Consider the following 25115-nt stretch of genomic DNA (forward strand, 5'->3'; position numbering starts at 1 on the left):
CAATGCTGCCAACAGTGGCAGATTGTGTTCTTCAAACAGAAAATTTTCAAAGTACATATGTCACAGAATATTGGGTGTGGATGCTTGGCACAGTGGCTAAGATACCACTTAGCAGGCCTGCATTCCACATTGGAGTGCTAGATCTAAGTCCCAGCTCTGCTTATAGTTTCAGCTTCCTGTTAACATACAAACTGGAAGACAGTAGTGATGGCTCATGTGCTTGGGTCCCTGCCGCCCATGCGGGAGACCAGTACTGAGTTCCTAGCCATTGTCTTCATTCGGTCCAGCTCCAGCAACAGTAGGCTCTCTGTGCAGTGATCCAGCAACTGGGAAATTTCTCTCTATAAGATTTATTTATCTATTTATTTGAAAGGTAGAATTATAGAGAGGGAAGAGTTTTCTCATCTGTCAGTTTATTCCTCAAATCACTGCAACAGCCATGGTTGGGAAAAGCTGAAGACAGGAGTTTCTTCAGTCTCCAAGTGGGTGGCAAGAGCCTAACCAGTTGGTCCATTTTTTTGCTGCTTTCTCAGGCCACTATCAGGAAACTGGATTAGAAGTGGGGTGGCTGGGACATGAACGGGCATTCATATAGGAGGTGGGCACTGCAGGTGGCAGCTTAACTCACTATGATCACAAAGCTGGACCCATTTCTCTGTCACTTTTTATCTTTCAAATAAATAAAAGTTAGGGGCCCCTATTAATAAGCTAAACCTTCACCTGCAGCACCAACATCCTATATGGGCACTGGTTTTCGTCTTGGCTGCTCCACTTCTGATTCAGCTCCCTGTAAATAGCTGAGGAAAGTAGTGGACAATAACCCAAGTGCTTGGGTCTCTGCACCCACAAGGGAGACCCAGCAGCTGTTTATGATCCCTGGCTTTGGACTGGCCCAGCTCTGGTTGTTGCAGCCCTTTGGGGTAGTGAGCCAGAGGATGGAAGATCAATCTCTCTGTAACTCAGCCTTTCAAAATAATTTTTTTAATAGCAATTTTTTTAAAAATGAGAAAATCAGCAAATGTAAGGAAACAATATGTAGCAACAACAGAACAAAGCAGAGATTAAAATATGTGTTACAGTCAGCTACCTCAAAGCCACAATGTCTGAGTAATGAGCCAACTGAAATGAACAGTGAGGCAAAGTCATCATCAAACACTTCAAAGGGTCCACTATCAGGTCAAAGTTCAATCAGGGATAACCTTCTGTTTTTCAAATAGTCTAACCTCTCCAAATTCATTTTACAGATGTCTATAAGTCTATCTTCAGTCAACTGTATTACACGTGTATGCAAAATCTTCCATGAGCAAGACTCTCAGGGACAGCAATCTAATTATTTCATGTCTTGGAGGAAAAAAAGAAAAAACACTCTCTTTTTTTATCCTCGCAAGCAAGTAAAGTTGCTGTTGGTTTTATCACTAGTATCAGGGCCTAGTGACTGTCATTTCTTAGTCTATGTACCTTGGAGCTCAAACCAATAAACAAACAAACAAAACCAGTAAAGTTAAACACACTAAAATACCTTTCCTGGACTATATGCATGACTTTGTGGTTTTCAATGGAAAAGTAATGCTTGTTGTTGTGTCAATGCATGAGCCAGGGGCCTGAAAATAGCACAGCAAGCACTGTACAACCTTCCACATTGTTGCCACAGCCAGCCAAAAGCACTCCTCTTCCTTGCACTTGAATAGAGCCTACCTCGCAGCTAGAATAGATGAAATAGGAGTCTTTGCCCAGCTAACTTAAGAGCAACATTTGATACAGCATTGGCTGCTATTTCATGGCTGGGGTTTATAAACCTAGCCTGTCTCTCATCCCAGTACACTTTTAGGAAGAAGGAAAGTAACAAGCATATGACAGTCACACCACCCACCCTGTAACTCGATCTAAAGGATATGGCAAAATTCAAATGTGATTTTAACTTCCTAGACCTATCTGTTAAACAGGTAAAACGTCCTGGAAATGGTTTCATTGAAATATTTGCAGTTTGTTTTTGCTGAGCTGGGACCAGCATTTTTGGAAGTATAACTGAAGAAAATCCAGGATATCCCTCATATCTGCTGGGCCCACTGGAGTCCAAACTTAAATTACGCATGTAAACAACCAGACCTAATTTTAACTTCTTCAAATTGTTAAAGAATGTTTAAAATCCAGACCAAAGATTAATACCCTATTTTATTACAAACGTCAGACCCAGAAATGACTTGCCATTTTTATGTAAAAGAAAAATTTTATTTATTACACATTTCATTAGAAAAAAAATAAAATTTGGAGACAAATCAAAACTACCCAAATGTTCCTTTTGTCCTATCTGTTGTTAGAAAACAAATGAGAATCCAGTGAAAATATGCAAAATGAATAGTGAAACATATCTGAGGCAAAAAGGATCAGCTTGCTATTTCCAACAGAATGAGGTCAGAGAGCTCTGCCTTCGAGACACTTTAAGATCCTTAATCACGCAAGCAGCCGACACTGCAGCAGATGTTTCATGCTACCAAAACATTCACTGCCTTACAACAGTTTTATTACATGGGATGAACCAAAGACTAACTGAAGACATTTTTTGAAGGCTTATTATCAGTTAGTAACTACTAAACAGCCATATGTAAGCCATTTCGATAAGGTCCTAGTTTCTTAGTTTATTGAGATTTTTTTTCCTACAAGGTCCATTATGGAAATGTGGTTGTTTCAACAGGGAACAAGAATTCCATTTCCAAATCATGAAGACTGGACCCGGCGCGATTGGCCTAGTGGCTAAGGTCCTTGCCTTGCACGCCCGGGATCCCATATGGGTGCCGGTTCTAATCCCGGCAGCCCCGCTTCCTATCCAGCTCCCTGCCTGTGGCCCGGGAAAGCAGTCCAGGATGGCCCAAAGCTTTGGGACCCTGCACCCGTGTGGGAGACCCAGAAGAGGTTCCTGGCTTCAGACCGGCATAGCATCAGCCATTGCGCTCACTTGGGGAGTGAATCATCAGACGGAAGATCTTCCTCTCTGTCTCTCTTCTCTGTATATCTGCCTTTCCAATAAAAGAAATAAATAAATAAAAATAAAAATAAAATAATAAAATCTAAAAAAAAAAAAAAACCCCAAATCATGAAGATATGGTGGGAATTATCAGATACCCAGCAACGGAAGTCTAGTTAAATACCTTTACAGTTTATCTGTACAACAGTATGTTATTCAGAATTAATAAATATGATAGAAATTTTTAAACAATCTGTGGGAAAACGTAATTAAAAGGGTTGCTTGTGCACAAAAATGTTAAGTTCATAAATATTTATTTTATAATACACATTTTGTCACTCTTGAAGATCTTTCATAGGGATATGTGACAAATTAAACTTCTCATTCTATTTTCTATATTCTTGTGCTTGCATGCAAAGATTTAACCCTTTCTTCAGAAAGAACTTTAAACTTACACATATCCAAAAAAGAAAACCCAAACCCTGTAAACATAGTAAAAAGAATGCTCATAAACCTTTCACCCAAATTTCCCAAATGTCAGCATTTCCCATATTTGCTTTCCATGTTCCTTTTCCACACATATCTACCACATACACTTTGAACTCTGAGCATAAGCTAGAAAGAGTTAACACCTCTTTATGTTTAAGTGCCACTGTGTATACCAAGTCACAATCACATACCTACATTTTCAAAAGAGGAACATAGTGCAAGACAGTGTGATCTTATTGTATTTTCTACTTCACTGAGATTCCTGTCTCCAATGTTAGACAAGTTGGACAGCCTAGAGGTCTTTACAGAGAAAGATCTGTAAGGACAAGCTGACTTGTTTTGTAAAGCATAACTTGGCACCTTCAAGTCTGTCCCTGGAAGGAAACTTTCCAAAAGGGGAGTGGTAGCTGAAGAATCCATCCCAGTCCTAATCCCTTCCTTTAAATTTAACACTCCCCACAGGGATCCTGCTGAGTACAGCTACTGCTACTGAATACAGACAGGGTCCTTCTTGAACAAACAGTCCTGGCCAAGCCTCTGAAACCAGCTGAGATAAATAAGATTTCTCTTAAAGAACAAGGGATTAAGTTATACTGAATGGGGCCGCCTTCAAGCCCAGCAGGCACAGGGCTCATGGTGGGGCTGTGCATTGCCCAGGCCGGGGAGTCTGTGCATATATAGGAATGGGGACCCCAGGGACTTGTTTGACATGTATTTACTGGGTGTTTTTACTGGGGGTTTCCATGGACCCAAGCTACTGCACTGGCAAGCAATCTGGAGGATATGGCATCAGGTAGATTGATTGGATGGGGCAAATCAGGAGGCTTCTCTGGATCAGACCAAGGTACACAGAGCCAGGGCTGAGAGCAGACACTCACTAGTGCACACATAAAAGCAAGGAGAGGGGCACACAGATCAGGTCATATTGGGATAGGCTGCAGGACCCACTGGCAAGAGCCAGACTGAAGGTGAGACAGGTTGAACTAGGTCACAGACCTACCAGCATACACAAAACTGGGGCTGGAGGTAGGCCATGCCTGGCTGAACCATAGCACCTGCCACAATGTTCAAGAACTGGGATTGGGGGTGGGCCTGGTAGGGGTTATTTGGAATTGCCCATACTAGGCCACAGCATCAACTGGTCTGCTGGAGAACTGAGGGATGGGATGGGATGGGATGGCCTAGGCTGCAACATCTGTCAGCTATAACTGGGACAGAGGACAACCCACACTGGGCTAGGCTGTAGCATCCACCAGTGCACATGAGAACTGGGAAAATGGTTGGGAAGTGCTATGCCAGGCTACAATACCCACTGGCTCAGATGAAAGCCGAGCTTGGAGGCAGTCTGATCTGGGTTAGGTTGCAGTTCCTGCCGACCAAGTGGAAGAACCACAAATGGGGGTAGGCTAAGTAGGGAGACTTTGGGGAGACCCATGCTAGGCTGCAGTACCTACGGGCACACGAGACACCCAACACTGGGGGTTAGCTGAGCTAGGCTACAACACCTGTTGACAGATGTAGACCTGCCAGTTTCCATGAGAGTCGGAGCTGTGAGGTGGGACTGGCCACCCAGCTGCACCCACTGGATATGTGCATTGACTGGCACAGGAGTAGGCTGAGCTTGACCCTGCACCAGCTGGTGCATTTGAGAACCAGATCTGAGAATTTCCCAGGCGAGGGTTCTTGGGGGCTCCCCAACAACTATACTGCTGTGGTCAATCCCTGATCTCAGGGAATCAGATACATAGGTCTGATCCTGTAGTACATGTTGCAGGACTGGACCACCTCAATTACTGATGTGTGTGCAATGGAGAACATACCCACAGCAGACAAAATACAAAACAGTCAGCTCAACTAAGCCAATAGAAGGCCTCAAGTACTTTCTCAAGGATGAAAAGAAGGATGGGTTGAACAACACTCCAGGGGAGGTTTTACAGCATCTACCTGGGTCTGTGGACACACAGGGCATCCACCTGATCCTGAAAAGAATCTTGTACCTCTGGTTGAACCAAGCCTAAGACTTTTCAGAACAATCAAGGCCACTCAGAGACACCCTCAGAACATTCCTTCTTCTCATTGTGTTCTCTAAAGTGACATCAAATGACCATCTCTGTATCCAGGAGCTGACACAGACTTAGAGCATGGAGTGGTGCACCTCCCTTCCTCCCCACTGCCCCCACCTGCAGACATAAGAAGGAAAACTGAAACACTGAACTCATCCCCCAACTTGTTCCCTCCCCCGCCCCACACCAACCCTCTCAATTGTAATCCGAGGCTCACACTGGTCTGCAACCTGCTCACTTTTGTAACAATTATTGAAATTTTAAAAAGAAGGACGCTGGACTCTATGCCTGGTATATGGTTGCAATGAAAGAATCTTCACTGAATTTGAACCATAATACTGCAACAAGGTGGAGGAATCCACCATGGGGGGAGGGTACGGAGAGGGGTGCGGGAAATCCCAGAGCCTATGTAACGGCGTCACATAATGCAATGTAATTAATATAACATAAATAAATTTTTAAAAAAGAAGAGATAATTTAAAAAATAATCTATGACAGTTGCAAAAATTGATACCTACTCTCCAAGTCCTTCCCAGTCCAGTTCTCCCTCAGTCAGGCAGACACTCATGACCACGGATCTCAACTTGTCTCCCAACTTCATCAGCTGGGTTCCCAGAGATCAGTACCTCCCTCCCACCTATATGCAGACACTTCAGACACTTGGTTTTCTATATTTAGAGGAATACCCCAGCAAAGATCTCACTTGCGCACAGGGGTTTGCCCTTAACAGAAGAATCTAATTCAACTAAATTAAAATAAATGAGAGCAGCTACTAACTGAATGCATGCCATACTTGACATTGCATTGAATTCCTCACCTATTATTGTTCCCTCAATTTGATTTCATTGATTGCAATATCAGTCATCAGCTTGAGGGTTGAGGTGGAAGTTACACTAAGTATATGTATCAACTATAAGATACATCCCTATTAAAACAAACATAGAATTGAAATCAAACTGCCTAAAAGAATTATGCAGTATGATATACTTAATTCTCATATTAAGATCGGTAGATATCATCCTTCTTTACAAAAAGAGAAACCTACAGAAATTAAGCTCCATGCTCAAGGTCACAGTAAGCATTATCAGTGGCTGAGACACCTTAGCAAAACTGTCATACTGACATTCCAAAAACTTCAAAATTTATACAAGGACAAATATATTTCAGGAAATAATGTGATTCTAGTTGCTATGGATATGACCAAAGTCATGTTCTAAAGAACAGTATTTCCTTTTTGTTTTTATAGAGAAACATTTTGGGATTCAGATTTAAATGCCTTTTTCTACTACATGTGGTTCAGACCAGAAAAGGCAGCAGCGCTGGCCTCAGACTGATTTCTCACTTGTCTAGAATGACGTTGTGTAATCATAAGGAAATGCACTGAAATCGAAATAAAATGCTAGTAAATGTCTTCTAGGCATGAAACAGTTTGTTTTAATAAGCTGAGAAGAGTTGGATGAAGGAAATATAACCTCCCCTCCCCTGAGACAGGGAGGCTCTTGAAATTATGTTTTTTGTCTCTCATGTTTCAACAGAGCAGCATTTTTATAACAATGCTTGGCTTCTAAAATGCTTAGTTATCACTAGCCAGGAAATCCAGGAGCACAAATGCAGCTTAAGGAGGATCTCAGGGCTGGGTCCTGCTTAAGACCACTTCTATAATCTTGGAAAAGAGTCAACCTTATTGTAACAGGAGATAATATTAACAAAGCTATCCTTTTCACTGGGGTGGTACAAAGGTCAAATGTGAAAACATGGGATTTTAAAAACTGTCAAAAGACAGTGATAAAGACACACACAATGGTAACATTACCAAAGTATTCTTAAATAGTGAGATAGCATTCAAAGACATTCCAGTAGGTTCTCCATTTAAAGTTGCATTAGTACAAGAAATATTACAGTACGCTTTCTCAAACACATTACTTTGTGGCACTACTACAGTCTTCGGTGCATACTTACTATTCATTTACTCCTGCGAGTGAGAGCAATCACACTTTTCTTGACACTCCCTGGAACCCTTTCCCCTCTCTCTCACCTGCGTTAGAACATCAGCTATTTAGCCAACATGAGCCAGTGTGCGGTACAGCATCTACCTACTAACTTGCTGACAAAGTAGTACAAGTGGTCCAAGTGCTTGGACTCCTACACCTACAAGGGAGATCCAGAAGAAGCTCCTGGCTTTGGCTTGGCCCAGCCTTGGCTACTGTGGCTTTTGGGGAATGAACCAATTGGTGCAATATTTTTCTGTTTATTCTTCTTTCAAATAAAAATTTTTTTTAACTGCTGGGGCTGGCACAGTGGTGTGGCCATCCAATCGCCCAGGTGCAGTGATGGAACCCCATGGGCTTCTAGTTCCAGCTACTCCACTTCAATACATCCACCTGTTAATGGCCTGAGAAGTAGCAGTGGATGGCCCAAGGTTTTGGGCCGCTGCAACCATGCAGGAAACCTTGAACAGCCTCCTGGCTTCCAAGCTCCAGATCAGCCCAGTTCCTTTGCTACCATTTGAGGGGTGAAATGTTATTACGTAGGGGGGAAAAAGTATTTATGTCAGTGTTTGTATGGAGAAGTCCCAATGAGAAAAGCACATGTATGTAGAATTACTTATATTGTGCCTAAAATACCATTGGATAAATGGTAAAAAACAAAACAAAACAAACAAACAAAAAAAACCCCATCAATTCCAGGGAGGAAAACTAAGCAGCAAGGGAATAAAGAATAGGCAAGATTTTTATTTTTAAAATTCTCTTCTTACTTCTTGTATTTGAAACAAAATTATCTAATTTTAAAGTTAGAATTATAGAGGGGAAGAAAGACAAAAGGAGAGGCAAAGTGGTAATTATACACACCTCATACAAATATGCAAGCCAATAACAAAAGTGTTGCTTCATTGATTTTATTATTACTAAATATCTTAAGATCATATATGGCTTTGTAATTTTTAGTATGTTTTCAAGGTTTCCATATATAAAGCAATACCTATTAAAACAAATTTAACACACTATGTGCAGTAACGTTTTCAGTATAAATTATTTGGGTTTTTAAAAACGATTTTATTTTTATTGGAAAGTTAGATACACAGAGAGGAGGAGAGACAGAGAGGAAGATCTTTCATCAGATGGTTCACTCCCCAAGTAGCCACAATGGCCAGAGCTGAGCTGATCTGAAGCCAGGAGCCAGGAGCTTCTACTGAGTCTCCTGCACAGGTGCAGGGTCCCAAGGCTTTGTGTTGTCCTTGACTGCTTTCCCAGGCAACAAGCAGGGAGCTGGATGGGAAGTGGGGCTGCCAGGATTCAAATTGGCACCCACATGGGATCCCGGTGTGTGCAAGCTGAGGACTTTAGCCACTAGCCTATTGCACCGGGCTCTATATTGTTTTTGATAATATGTTAAATACATCCTCAGGGCAAATATGTTAAGCCCAACTGGAATGGACTTAAACATCACTTAAAAACAAAGTATCTAGCTGAATGCTAAAAAACTTAATATTTGACAGTAAGTATATCTAATCTGTTATTCACCACCTTCCTAACTGCTGGCTGTGATCCATTACCATTCAACAGAAAGTCCTCAATGGCCTCAATTTTAAAAAAATTCTAAAAAACTGTGCCTTTAAGAAGACTGCATGAGACCTCATCAAACTCACTGTGGGCAGAATGGTTATGAATGCTTTAGCAGGAATGGCCTTTCAAAAGTTCAAAATAAAAATATAACAAAGAAAAAAAGAATGGCTTAAAAGGTACTACTTAAAAAACTGCACCATTTAAAAAAAAAAAAAGTTATCTAGATGCTGGTTCCATTACAGTGATAATAAACTGACAAGTTCTTTCAAGTCTCAAGTCTTCCATAACTAATTCTAGTTATCAAAACATACATTTTTTGAGGAAATCAAACTTTTCTTTTCTGAGCGGGCACCTCAATTTGCATAGCAGGAGCAGCCTTTCAACTAGAATATATCAATGCAGGAGAGGTGCGAAACTACAGTGTGGCAATGCTGTCACTACACATTTCAATCACCTTCCTGCTCCCCATCCCACACACACACACACACACACGATCTCAAATTTCATATGAAGGAATGATTAAGAAAGTAAACAAGCTTTAAACTGCCTTGTCTACCAGGACAGGATTTCAGACCTGCCTTGCTGCTCCCTAAGAAAACACATCTATCAGACATCAGTGGCACTAACGCTCAAGAACTATGCAGTCTCCTTCCATGTGTCTCAGAATGTCTACACATTTTAATGGTTGAGCATAAGCTAACAGAGGCATTAGGACCAAAAATCAATCAATCAATAAAAATCTTTCCACCAGTTATTGGATGAAGTTGAAAAAAACTAAAAATCATAGGAATAAGGTAAACCATTTAATCCATGCTTTTTCTGAAAAGTAATAAAGATTTTTTTTTCCCTGGATTTATTCCAGCAGTAATCTCAACAGTATCCTCTGGGCTAGGTCTTAGTTGACTGTCTCTGGCACTGATTATTAAAAAACACAAACTAGGGGCAAGAAAGGGAGGAGAAGGGCATGGAAAAGAAAAAAAGGACTCCGAGGAAGCTACCCCAGGGATTTATGATACTGGAAAAAAACACTAAACAGAGAAGGCAAACATATATGAGCCTGCCCTTCACATTCTTATTCTGAAAAGCAAGTCCCTCTTTTTTTCTCTCCCAGTCACATTATTGCTAAGTAACAGCCAAACAGAAATAAACCAACCTGGAATTGTACAATTCATCTATCATCAGGACACTATGAATGACTGTAAATATTTAATACTATCACATAACACTAAAATTTAAGACACTATTTTGCTTCTCAAAACTTATCAAAATGCAGATTGAGTCATAATGTAGGGGTAAAAAAATAAGACTAGCAATCCCATCAAATCTCAGGTAATCATCATCTTGTACTGCATTATTTTTCGATATAACTTTGGCCTGAAATATACCCAAATGACATTAAACTTCAGCAAAATTCATTCAATAAACTGATTTACTGGGGCAGGCTTTGTAGTGTAACAATCTAAGCTACTGTCTACAATGCCAGGATCCTGTATTGGAGCATCAGTTCGAGTCCAGGCTGCTTTGCTTCAAATCCAGCTTACTAGAATGTGCTGAGTAAAGCAGTGAAAGACAGTTCCAAGTCCTTGGGCCCTGCTCCCATTCAAAAGAGCCAGAGGAGTTCTGGGCTCTGGGCTTTAAGCTGGACTATTCCCAGCCTTTCAACCTTCCAAGTGTTTAAGGTACAATGTAACCCAACCACACTCATCACAAACCTCAATCTTCTCGCAGACCTTTCTGCTTTCTTCCTTCCTACACTTTTCCAAACACTGACTTTATGTGCCAGAGAAGGGGGAATACAAGAAGGCCACAATTCTAACAACAAAGGCAAATCCTTGGAAAATTGTCCTTATGATACAGGAGGGGCAAAGCAGAAGCATAAGATATCTCAGTTGTACAATAATCCAACTGTGGCCCTCCTATTACGTACACCTGGCAAACAGCCCGTGGGAAAAGGCTCCTGGAGCCCATTCGTGCTCCTTCCTTAATAGCACAATCACATTGCCAGCTTGGGGGACAGGTAGCGAACAGGTGCCGGCAACAAACGAAAAAAAAACAAAAACTGTTAAGGTCCCTTCAACTTGATTGGTATATAACAACATCCTCCAATAAAAAGGCAATATTATTATAAAGTCACAATAATGCTGCCTACCATGTGCACTGGTATGAATAAATGAACCTGTAAAGATTTAGATAGGATCCTGAGAAAGTAAGCCTGGTCTATAACTTCTTACGTAAACCCAGGAGAGGCATCTTAATGTCAAACAGTGTTCTCAGCAATAATCTCTGAAAATCTCTTTGTAGAGTACAACAACATTAGTGCTTTTCTGGACTTAAGTAGGATCTGATCTTCAGGGGAAAAAAGTACTTGTTTATTTTTGTTGTTGTTGTTTATTTAAAAAGTACTTGTTGCATTCAAAGTCTAGGGATACACAGATCCTCTTACTCATTTCCTGACATAATTCCTAGGAAAAGAAGCCAAAAAGTTACTAACTGTAGGCAAATAAATTAAGGAAGCATTTGAACTATTTAACAACTTGGAGGTGTTCTCTCTCCTTGCTTTTGGCCAATTTCTAAGCTGTCTTGTGGTTGACAGAAGAGGGTTCAGCTGAAAAGTAAGGAAATTCTATCCTTAGAGGGGAAAAAATGCCATCTTCTCTTAAACTGGGTTATCATCATATAAATTTACACTCTAGACTTATACAAGCTAGGTGATTACAAATTATGCTGAATAAATTAATGAGAAACATAAAGCTATATGTGCACTGACATTCTCTATTACAAGCTGCCTTACTGAAAGTAAGATTACTTCAAAAATTTCCTAAGCTAGCAAAAATCAATATTTGTATGTTAAAACATGGGTAGCAGCATCCCTATTTTTAAAAATTGGACTAAAATTAAGTAGCTCTGCCATAAACCAAGACAAAATTACTTTGATACAAGTACATGTGCACTGATACATGTTGCATATGCTGGAGTATTCATTCATGTTTCTCTCTCTGGCTTTTAAAATGTAAATATGTTTCATTTGCAACTTCAAGGCAGAAAAATAAAAGCAGCCATCAACATTTTCAGAGTGATTAAGAAATTTATGACCAAAGACTGAAAGATGAAAGCACAGGTCTTGAGTTGTAACGAGTCGTTTATTTAACGTTTATGTTGTTAATGTCTTCAAAATATTTTGTCAAAAATATATTATGGAAAAGAAATACATCATCATCTTCCATATGCACAAAATGGTGACATAATAATTTCATTACTGTTACTCCCACTATTTCAAGAAAGAGGGAAAGGATTCAGGATTCAACCAATCAGAAAAACCTCAAGAAGCATTCTAAGTCTCTAGTGGTAGCCCAAGAAAAAAGCCACACTACATCACACCTGTCTGTTGCCTACCAAGTGTATACAAGGGGAGGGGACAAGGAAGGAGCTGAATACCTGTGGCTGCAAGGCTTATTTACGTTGTTTATAAGGTCAGGCACGCAGCAACACTAAACCTCTCCTCTGTGATGTTGAACCCTAAAGGGGGGGTGGAGGGAAAAGGAGACCTTGCACTCTAGCCTAGTTCCCCTTCCCTGCATCATCCACACCTGAACCTCAGGCTCAGTACTCACTGCGGGATGGCTGTGCACTGTGGGGCATTTAGTTCCATGAACATGGCTTACTACTTTTCCGCATGGCAAAAAAAGCTTTCCTGTGTTCGCACATCCCCTTGCCAGCCTCACCTGTGGCACTAGGTAACTGTGTTTTGTGCTGGTGGCTGGAATGGCAGCCCTGACAGGAAAGAACTTTGATTCTCTTCCCTCTGAGCCTAAAGCAGGAGTGCTTATAGGAACAACTCCCCTGGCTCTGCTCCTAAAAAGGCTCTCTCAAGTACACCGTTGCTTAGCAATATTTCCCTTCCCCCTGTACATTTCAAATTGGCAACATCTGTCCCTTTGGCAGTTTTGACTTGTGCAAAGTACCGTATGCAAGGTTTAAAAACATATGGCAATATAAAATGGGCAATCCGTCCACTCCTCCCACCTCCTCACAAAACCAGGGGTGTGAAGATCTCAAAATGGCTTCATCTTACCTTTCAAGGCAAGAAGAAAAATCTATAGGATATAAGGCAACTAACTGCATGCAAGAAAATATCTAAGTAGTACTTTAACTGTTAAGTAGTCTGTCTATACAATTATACTTCAGTATAACCTTGAAATAAAACTCTGATTCAGCTACCTATGTCCTTCAGAAGGAATTCCATCGCAGAGCATGTTTAATACATATATAAAAAATATCTTTATCTTATCATACTGATATATATGTGTACATCAGAATTATGTATATGAAATATAAGCACACATATAATTAGCATTATGCATCACAGATAACTCATGGAGAAATGCAGTAATTTTCATACTCTTATTATACAGCCCAGCCTCGGGAACAAAAATACACACACACACACCAGTGGAAAAAAGAATTTTAGAATCTAAAAAAAGAACAATCAGGTAAGAATTTCTAGTATGGATGGAAATAGATAATCCTAAATTTCCTAAAATTACTGGCTATATATATCCTCATATGTCATCATAGTATTATATTGAGGTTACTGATTAGCATTTAAGTAGCCGATAATTCTATAATGTTACACATAAGGAAAAATATGAAAGAATAAAACTATGTGCAGCATTCTAGTTCTGCAAATCATATTTCCTTTTATCTGTACATTGATAGAGAAACAAAAATCAGAGTAATAAAGAAGTTAAAAGTGTACTAAGAACTGAATCATGTTCTATGCATTCTGTCACACAAACTTTTAAACAAATCAGGCTATAGTTTTTTTAGTGTAAGTCAAATCAATTTTAACATATTACAAACATATGTCTTTAAACAAATTTTAACAGGAACTCAGTACCAGCTACAATAGGTAGGCTGACCTTTTTCCTCTCATCAAGTCTCTGCCTCAATAGAAAAGGCAGTATCATCTATTTACTGCCATTACAAATACATTCAGTCAGTCTCAGATTCTGTGCTTAATAACACCCAGTAAACTCTGTAACATGTGTGAATTTCTGGACTTACTCAGCTACCTGGAAAATTCAACATGCCAGAATCCACTTTTTATTCAAATTCACCACTTAATACTTGCCATACACAGTGATTCTTATGAAATTACGTTTTCTTACAGTAGAAGGGAGAAACTTGGGTAAATTTTGCAAACGGGGAAAATCTCAAAATTATTTGAGCTCAGCCAAAGTGGTTCTGAACACATAGGACAGTGTTCTTGAGCAAGAATCTGTATCAGACATACAAGGTCCAATCTATGGCTATATCAGGTGTCAATTAGTAGGCTCACTGCATGGAAACAGTTTAACTACAGTGTCTATAAACACAGCACATTTTAATACAAAACATAAGACTTGTATCACTATAATATCTTATCATGCCACAAAATCCTCAGTTTGCCTTTTCTTTAATCCATTCTACTGGTCCCACTTTTTAACACTAACCTCCCATGGCAAATTTAAACAGTTCCAGTCTTTTGGGCTATTAAAAAAAAGTCATCAGCTACATGACAGCTGTGCATGCATTATGTCTACAAGAAATTCTGTATTAATGAATATGGACACACAATAGAAACTGGGATCCTGGGCTATAGGGAAAGGGGTATAAAAGGAATAGGGAAGAGTAGTGGCGCTGTCCACTAGGAAAGTGCTGATAACCCTTGAGGACTGGGTTCAGAACACTTGCAAGACAACTCACAAGTTAAACTATTTACTTCACAAAGAAAAACAAGGGGACAAAAGCTTCTTCTATGAAAAGTATCAGTGCTAGGGACAGGGGTAAAGTAAGGACAATGATACTCCACCAGAAAATCAAACACTATGGTTTCCTAACCAATGCACTGGGGCACTGAAACCTATTCCATTCTAAGGCTTTTGACACAATAATTATTCTTCAGGATGAATAGCATGCTCTTATCCAATAATGTCAATCAGTACCAAAATTTCAGAGTCTAAGGGAAAGAAGTCAATGGTTTACACTTAAACATTTAGACAATTTAAAATAATTCTGACAAGTCTGATGCAGATCCAATAGCCATATGCCATCCATACATTATCTAAAGTTTCCACATACATTTTCTTACTCAAATAAGATTACTATTTCTATTTTACAGACACAGAACGGATTAACAAGTTAAGTAATTTAAGATACATGAGGGCCCGGTGTGGAAGTCTAGCTGCTAAAGTCCTCGCCTTGAACACACCAGGATCCCACACGGGTGCCATTTCTAATCCCACCCTGCTTCCCATCCAGCTCCCTGCTTGTGGCCTGGGAAAGCAGTTGAGGATGGCCCAAAGCCTTGGGACCCAGCACATGCATGTGAGACTCTGAAGAAGCTCCAGGCTCCTGGTTCCAGACTGGCTCAGCTCCAGCTGTTATGGCCGCTTGGGGAATGAATCATCAAACAGAAGACCTTCCTCTTTGTCTTTCCTCCTCTCTGTATATCTGATTTTGCAATAAAAAAAAAAATCTTTTTTAAAAAGATATTTGAAAACATTCAAGGAAAAATGAAATCAGAAGATTGTTTTGATGCAAAAGAATTCTGGAATTGATATTCTTTTATACTATGCCCTTTTAAAAGATTTTAAAAAGATTCATTGATTTTTATTTGAAAGTCAGAATTACAGAGAGAAAGAGACAGAGATCTGCCATCCACAGGTTAATTTCCCAAATGGCTGCCATGGCCAAAGCTGAGCCAGTCCAAAATCACAAGCCGGGAGCTTCTTCAAGTCTCTCATGCGGGAGCAGAGGCCTAAGGATTTGAGCCATTCTCTGCTGCTTTCCCAGGTCATTATCATGGCTCCGAAGTGGAGCAGCTGGGACTTGAACCAGAGCCGATACGGGATGTCAGTGCCACAGGTGGATGATAAGCTTGCTACGATACCAAGCCAGCACCTGCACTATGCACTTTCTGTGTACCTCACACACTGCAACATAAACCCCAAGGTGATGATACAGCACCCATTTTCTCATTACACATGCAAGAAGCAGAATTCCACTTTGCGAATAAGACTCCATGTTATACAGCTTTCATTTGTAAAACAGGCTGACATTGTCACTATTTTTACATTTTTTTTCTTTAATTAAAATATGAGTAACCACCTGATTCATATACATGATAGCTTGTAAGAAAATAATTTTTGCAGTTTGACACAGGGTCAAAAGCAGCAAAGTAGGTTGGTGCCATATAATTTCAAAAATTTTAAAATTAATCATACTTTTTTAGATAACATTTCATTACTAGACTTTCCAAAAATGTGTTCATTTAATGTCAGTTCTCATACCTTGGGTCTACCTAAGGGGAGAACCAATCACATGAACTATTTTTATTCACTGGTGAAACCACCATTATTTCTAAGGAACAACCAAGCAGTAAGAGGGCCAGTTGAGAACCAGGGCCTTAATAAGTGTGACCTGTCCTAATCCAACTGTTGTTTTACAAGACTGTTATGCCTCTTTTTTATTAATGAGAGAAGAGAAACAAAACAGATTTTAATATCAAGTCTGAAAAATGGATTTGCAAAAAGGTTCATGGAAAATGCATAGTTTTTTCTCTCTCTGTCATTCCACATTTCAATCAAATAAATAAATCTAACAATTTCACTTGTATCAAAATAACCTTGTATTCCCTTTCCCCATAAACTGTACTAGTTCTCTAGTACTAATTTTTAGAGCTTGGTAACTCTGTATATCGCTCAAGATGGTGCCCTCTGTGGGTGACACCATTCCAAGACTGCTGTTAAAGCTTCTTACCCTCACAAAAGGCAGAATGGAAAAACAACAGATTGGGAAATGCACTCATTTTTAAAATAATCTCTTTGTATTCTAAACATAGCAGCAGCTTTATATAACACACACATTAGAGACAGCTTCAGTTCCCTCACAGAGATTCCCAACACGCCCTCTGGAGAGGTTTGGAGGGGAGACACAGTTTATGAAGTGACTTTGTCACTTCCTTGTCAAGGTGTCCTATCTGCTGCACAAATTTCTGCCAGAGCCTGTGTCAGTAGATTAGCATATTCAGCCTGATGGAACACAACAAACATGAACCAAACAGGCAACACAACCCACAATCTAGTTATTTTATATGACTTGCGTGAAACAAATCTATGAACACAGGTGGTTTATATGTAATAAAAGACTCAACTCTGTCTACAACACACCAGTGTTTTCCCTTACACTAGAATCTATAGCAGAGACAAAGGACCCAATGCTTTGTTTTAACTTCCACTGCAAGATCGTTAATTTTATGAGAAAATTAAGCTCAGTTTGCTAGGCAGGAATTTTCAGGGTCAGTAATTCTTAAGTTACCAGGATACCAGTTAACGATATGCTTGTAGTCCAAAAGAGTAAATGACCCATTCAACTTGGTTGGCTCACACCCAAAAAAGGATTAATTCGATGGCAAAATACCTAAGAACCCTTTTTAAGATGACCAGAAATTTTAACACATGTATCATGTTAAAAAAAAATACACGAAAGGGAACCTAGTATTTTATTCAATGCAGAGAACCGAAATTTATAAACAGATACATAAAAATTATTCCTTTCCAAGTTTTATGGTGCATGAAATCATTTGATTAATCTCTAAACTCAATACTAAAAAATCTAGCAATTACAAAGATGGAATTCAACTAAGAATTCCTTGTGAATAAATTAAGCTGCTTATTTTTTTTAATCCACATGTAAGAAAGCCTAAAACGAATTACGAAACACTGAGTGGTTCAAACTGGTAAAACAATTTCCCTTAAAAAATGTTGAATATGCAGTGTGTTTGCCAGCCAAGTGTCCTAAATAGGAAATTAATTCCATATCTTTTTTTTTTTTTTGCTTAGCCAGACACTCAGATTATCTTTCAGACTCCAAATCAAAAAACACAGACTCAATCTTAGCATAATATGACAATTCTGCCCGAGTCTCATTCTCTATTTGTGCTAAACACAAAGAACAAACAAATGAGACACAAGTGGTTTATACCCTCAAAATGTTTACTGCCTAGAGGAAGAAAGACACTACGATACTGGGAGAAGTGTGAAGACTACAGTCCAGAGTGACAGGAGTAACAAGGAAAAAAATGATCCCAAAAAGGCCAGTGGGAAAAGAGGGCACTGTCAGCAGAATGGCTGCAAAGCAGCAGTCAGATATGCTGGTTGGTATCCTGAAAGTTCTTAATGGATAATGATTTGATCACATTTTCACTGGGTAAATCAAAGAAAATCTTTGTCTCTGTCTCTCTTTCTCTCTGTAAGTCTTTCTAATGAAGAATAAATAAATCAAGTAATAATAATAATAATAAGGCAGCTGAGGACAGAGCCCAATAAAGAGGCAGGAAAGGCAGCTTCCACAGGAGGCTAAGACAGGACCAAAGAGGAGAAATCCCAGGTAATCAACGAGGAGAGAGTTGAAGGTGAAAGTGAACAACATAAACAGTCATTATCACAGATAAAAGGCAGTATGAGGTCTCAAGAGCATTCCTTGAATTCATCCATTAGGTGTGAGGACTGTGGGCGTCTTTTGGAGACAGAGGAGGCAATGGTTTGGGCAGGAGAAAGGCAGGGAGTAATTTACCTACTTCTGTTTCCAAAGATGTGACTAGGAAGGGAAAAAGAAAGTAGTCACGAGAGTTAAGACTACTCTAATGAAAAAAATGGTATTCTGGTGGTTAGGCTGGGAAATGCCATAATTTTAAGTCTAAATTATTAGGAAATAGGTGAATGATGAGAGCAAATGTAATAAAAAAAAAAAAAAGTAGGGGTGGGCATTCAAAGTGCAGAGCAAAGAAACAGATCTCCGAGATTGAAGGCAAAGAGGGCAATGATGGCAGTCAATTGACTGGTACAGGGAACCATTATAGACAACAAGAACTGAAGAACTCTCATCTGCTGGCTTTCTCTCTGAAGAGAAGCAAAAATGTATGGGCTCAGAGCAAGCTACCTTCCATCCAGATCAAACCTGATTTACCCTCCCTCTGGTCTGAAACAAATGTTATACCTCACACCGGATGACCAGGTGCCAACATGAAGATCACACTATAGAAAAAGTCAGAGAATCAATCCATTAAATAAAAGTGTAAGACAATTGTCCTTAATTCCACAGAAATCATATTCTGTAGTAGAGAGCACTGGCACTCAGAGCAGCAACTTCTGTAAGACTTAGTTCCATGGCACATTCAGTGGGGACTCATGATAATTGCCTAATCTAATTCACAATATTTCTGTGACAGTTGTAAATGAAACAAATAAGTAACTATGCTAAAAATTAAAGGGACATGGCACTAAAATATTTCAAATCATTTACCTTTTTACACACTGAAACCCCAAGGACAGGCAGGCAAAGCCACCAGAAGGCTGCTGTTTGGGAGCAAGCCTGTCTAGCTCCCCAAAGCCAGCAGGCCAGGTGGGAAGGACCTTGGCTCACACAAAATTAATATTTTGATAATCCCTAAGCAAATGTTATCCTTCCTTGCCTAGGCTCTCCATTGCTTATTTTTGTTACTTTAAACTCAAAACAAGGGGGGAGGAGGGTGAGTTTTTTTAGTTTATTTCATTATTTTTTGAAAGTTTAATGTGAGGGTACGTTCTGGCATTTCAATAACCACAATCTATAACCACAAACACACATCTCTGCTTTGTATAAGCCTAGAGCATCATCACTGCAATTCTGGGGTCTCCCTCATCTAAATGTACCTTACATTTCTACCAGATACACCAACATATGGTTTAGCAATATACTCATCAGGAACACTGCCCACATTCTGTCTCCCTTCTATAATCCACTTTAAATTTCAACTTTACTCCCACTACTGCCATCTACCTCACTCTTAACATGCACAAGTTACAGCTCTTGGTACCTCACAGGGATAACTCAGTCTAACAAACCCATCTGACTGAGGAATAAACTGGCAACATGCCAAGGTATAAAATCCTTCCTAAGGTTTTTCAGAGTTACAATGCTGTACTGTCTGCCATGAAACAAACATCATCTTCTAAGTTAGTCAATTAGTAAAGAACTTCAGAAATTGACAGTTAATGCTAGGCTGCCTGCTGATGATCATGAGAGCCAAGGCTGGTCAAGGCAACAGAACACATCAGCCTATGTGTGAACCACATTGGGGAGTTGGGAGGTAGGGACCGTAAGCAGCAACACCCATGGGTGTGCACAAGAACCAGATGGGATGCAGGGCACATCAAGCTAGACCACAGCACATGCCAAAACCAGGCCTGGGAGTGGACTTAGTAAAGATTATTGGGAGTTGCCCCAACCAGATTGTGGTACCCACTGCTGTGCATGAAGACTGGGCCTGTGGCCGGTTAGGCTGGGCTAGGCCTCAGCACCCATCACTTCATATGAGAGATGGGGAGAGGGGCTAAAATGATCAGGTAGCTGCATCCACCAGTATGGGCACTGACCAGTGCAGGTGTAGGACAGAACCTGACCATACACTAATTGGTGCACACAGGAGTGAAATCTGAGGTCACACCAGATGAGGTTTCTTCGCAGACTCCTCTACTAGATCGCTGGACTCAAACCTCAGCCACAGGGAAAATTATAACATATGTGGTCTGACCTTAAAGTACATGTAATGGGACTGGGCCTTCTCAGCTGCTGATGCCTGTGCAGTGCAGAGTGTGTCCAGATGCACACAGGGGACACGACAGCCAGCTCAGCTAGGCCAGCAGAGGACATCAACTGCCTCTTCAGAGGACAGAAGGCAGAACAATTGAGGGATCACTCTCCTGGCTAAGCTTTGCAACATGTTCCTGTGGATGCACTAACATGGACTTGGTCAGCCAACAGACCTTGGGAGAGTTTTTCTTAATCCTGGAGCAATGAAGTTGATAATGTCTAGAACTATCAAAACCATTCAAGGTAACACCCTCAGAACACTCTTCCTCACTTCAGGGTCTGTCAGGCATCATCAAAGGTCTGTCCCCTATCCCCAGGTGCTGATGCAATTTGGCAGCAAGGGGCAGCCCCCTCTTTTTCCTTTCCCCACTGCATAGGAAAAAAATTGAAACATCTGTCCCACCCTCCTTCCTCCTTGAACCTCCCCACTGGAGATACACATGGGTGTGTAGCCCTCTCAACAATGCAAACAGTCTTTTTAAAAAACGGACCAATCTCACCATGATGATTCATATCCCTGCTCTGAACCCAACCTCCTGGTACTGAAGGTCAAGATGTACCTCCTGGACTCTTCACCAGATCTTATTCAAAATGTCTTCCTTTGCCGAAGCATACATGCTGAAATGTACTTTCACAAAGACCCAAAGTGCTTCACAAGTCAACTCTAACCAAATGTAAAATTCTTTCTTTCAAGGACAACCAAACATACTTGCAACAGCTAATGAGTCCTTGGGTCTGGATTACAGAACTAGCACTTAAGGCACTGAAAAAAGCTTGTGCAAATGGATCCCTGAATGCTCTGTCAGACTTCTAGTAAACTAGAAGACAATAATTCCCACAGGGTGGGATCACTCTGGAGATTTATGAGTTAGTACTTAAAGCACATGTAAAAGTGCCCATTATAAAGCAAACAAAAGAACAGTGCCAGCATTATAGTAATAAGAGTTCCAAATTACCCTTTCCATATTGATGATACTTGGCATTTCATGCTATATTCTAATATACATCTGTATTTCCCTTCATTCCATCTAGTGTGTGTTAAAACTACTGATTGAAATTAGAATGGAAAAATTGGTGTGATTCTATGATGAAATTGTTGCTGAAAAAAACTTAAAAAGATCTGCAACCTAGTGTTGTGGTCTAACTGCTAAAGTCCTTGCCTTGAACGCACTGGGATCCCATATGGGTACTGGTTCTAACCCCAACAGCCCCACCTCTCATTCAGCTTCCTGCACCCATGTGGGACACCTGGAAGAAGCTCCTGGCTCCTGGTTTCAGATTGGCTCAGCTCTGGCTGATGCAGTCACTTGGGGAGTGAGTCATCAGACAGAAGATCTTCCTCTCTGTCTCTTCTCCTCTCTGTATATCTGACTTTCCAATAAAATAAAATAAATCTTTTTAAAAAACTAAAGATTTTGGTAAGAATAGCTAAAATATTTGCTAATAGAAAAAAAATCTTACACAATTCACATGTTATGAAGAATGAGAAAGTATATACCACAGGATTCTATAAGCTGTAACAGCAAATCATTTGCTTTGGAGTATTTCAAAAATTAAGCCAGAAGAATGACTGGAAAAAATATGACACAGAATCCATTCCTAATTCATGTAAGTTAACTTAAAGCTCCAAATTCTTACCTAATATGAATTTGTAGAATGGAGTAAAAAGCCAAAGATGATTTATCTAAAGGCAGGATATAGAAATAGGACCTCTAATTACTTAATATTGAAGCCCCTAGATTAAGACATTAAACTACAAAATCCTTCAACCACAGGATTAAGGAGCTTAGAATGGACTTGACAAATTACCACAGGGTTAGGGGCGAAAATACAAACACAAAGTAGGGCAAGCTTCAATAGAAAATGAAATGAAGTGCAAGAGAAAACTAATAGTATGGCCTCTGAAACTCTGTGCAGGAATATATCAGTCCATGCTTAAGCTTAGTCAAAATGCAAAGAAGCAATAGGAACATTGTCAATCTAGACATTTTAATAAGTAAAGAACCTAAATAGCTACATACAGAGTTCCTGGAATATGTGAGCATGCAACAATGTTAACCCTGGAAATTAATGACACTTTCTAAATATTTATTTTATTACATTTGAAAGGCAGATTTACAGACAGAAGGCAAGACAGAGAGCGAAAGAGGGCATCTGTCCACTGATTTACTCCTCAAATGGCCAAAACAGCGAGCTGAGGCAATCAAAAGCCATGAACCAGGAGTTTCTTCTAGATCTTCCAGGTGGGTGCAGGGTCCTGGATCCGAAGTGAATCAGCCAGGACTAGAACTGGTGCTCATGTTAAATGCTGGCACTGCTGCCAGAGGATTATCTTGCTAAGCTAATTCGTTGGTCCTAGAAATTAGTAACTTTCAAATAGCTTTTGGCAACGAGGAATACTAAGGTCAAAAACTACGTCTGTTATGCTAACATGACTCAGTATCCTCTTGTGGGAGGAATTCTGCATAAGCATCCCATGAGTTTTGGTTATCCTAGCAACACAGTAAAAACTGAAACCACTAGCTCACTCATCAACAGGGCTCTCCTTAGAAATCTGGGGGTTTTTTTGTACCTGAAGACTATCATAGAGCATGAAATAAAAACAAAACTAATCTAGAGTTTAAAATGATTCAGGGTGGCTCTTTGAAAGCCTTGGAGAATACAAAGTCTGAGAAGACTCGAGAAGAATGCCATGTCTACAGCTTGGCATAATCCCAACTGCACAGACTCCAGAGGGGATCCAGTAACCAGCCACAAACATCTCAAGTGTGGAAACAACAATCAGGAGCAGAGATTTCTTATACTGGTACCAAATGTACTTCTGGCACTGTAAGAAGGAATAGAAAAGAAGATGCACAACAAAAAGATTTCCAACTAATCCCACTCACAATGATTTTGCACTTTGAATTTTGTTTCCCTCTCAGGCTACTACCAGAAATCATCTTCTTTGCATTAACTCATTTCTAAAAATTTTAGAGCTTTCAAAAAATATTCTGTCTACATTATTTCAATTGTTTCCTCTAGAGCTTGAAGTATTTTTTTGTGAGGAATTTCTAGGTTCTATAAATAAAAGGTGGTAGCAGCTTCAGATAAAGCTGAAAATCTTATTTTTTTAAACCTGAATTTACAGTTGATACTGTGTCCAAAAAAAAAAAAAAAAAGTACATGAAACAAAATATCCTGCAGGTCCAATCCAGCCTTTGAGCTGCTAGTGGCTTCTGTCCTAAAAGATCTATCAGTCACTGGCTACTATTTTTAATGTTCTATATTTAGCTATTTTCAGGTCTAAAAGCCACTCTCTAAACAAATACAGGTTACTTACCCTTCATTCTGTCCTGCACAAGCTTTGGCAAGCAGCAGCATCATGGAATTCTGCATGATAACCCTCTTGTTTTGCTATTCATCAGTTTTCTAACACAAAGAGTTGAGGTCATATAGGTCTGTCCACGTTAAACAAGCTCAAGCTCATCAAATCAAATCTACATTTGCTATGCAAGTTGAATATAAAGTGCTTAGGGCCAGCAGTGCTTTGGAATTTGGGCTATTTGCACATATTATGTAATGAAATATCTTAGGGCTGGAACCTTAGAGTAAACACTGAACTCATTTGTTTCACACAAATCTTATAAACATAGCTTGAAGGTAATTTTAAAGTATTATTTAAGAGGTAGAGACAGAAGTCAAGTCTGCTGGTTTACACTCCAGATGTCTACAATGACTGGGAAAAAAGCCAAGAGCCAGGAATTCAATCTAGAAGTTCCATGTGGGTACCAAGGGTCCATCAAACGACCACAGCCATCATTACTGCCTCCAAGGGTGCCCCCAGAAGACAGGCATCAAACCCATGTACTTCAGTTTAGCATGTAAGCACACTGATTGGAAGTTTTTTCTATGGTATCTTTTTGTGTACCTGCATTTTGATTCTAAACCATCAAACGCAGTCAGACACGGAACTTCCTTCTCGTCATATATCTGTGTTTGGAATGTTTAGGATTTGGGATTTGTTATTTGGGGATGCTCAACCTGTAATAGAGTTGCTATAACAAAAATATTTTTATAGAGGCCTGCATTGTGGTAAATGGGATTAAGTCACTACCTGAGATGCCTGCATCACATTAGCACCAATAGTAGTCCTGGCTGCTCCACTTTTGGTCCGGCTCCCTGCTAATGTCCATGCTAAAGTGTCCGGTGAAGATAGCCAAGTGCTTGTGTCCTTGCAACCTACATATACTTCCAGGTTACTAGCTTCAGCCCGGCTGTCGTACATTTCAAAGTGAACCAGGTGATGGAATTGCATACCCCACTTCCACCCCTAACCAAAACTCTGCTTTTCAAATAAATGAACAAATCCTTTTTAAAAAGTAA

The 25115-nt window shown here is 39.9% G+C and overlaps 1 protein-coding gene across 5 annotated transcripts in view; it reads right to left on the reverse strand.

Annotated features, from left to right (window-relative positions):
* The window catches only part of AFF1 (AF4/FMR2 family member 1), a 197227-nt gene that overhangs the window by 60277 nt on the left and 111835 nt on the right, over positions 1-25115 (reverse strand). The window lies entirely within an intron of this gene.

Source organism: Ochotona curzoniae, unplaced genomic scaffold (genome assembly GCF_017591425.1).
Source record: "Ochotona curzoniae isolate NIBS_2020 unplaced genomic scaffold, NIBS_Ocur_1.0 scaffold_4506, whole genome shotgun sequence".
In the NCBI taxonomy this organism is placed as follows: domain Eukaryota; kingdom Metazoa; phylum Chordata; class Mammalia; order Lagomorpha; family Ochotonidae; genus Ochotona; species Ochotona curzoniae.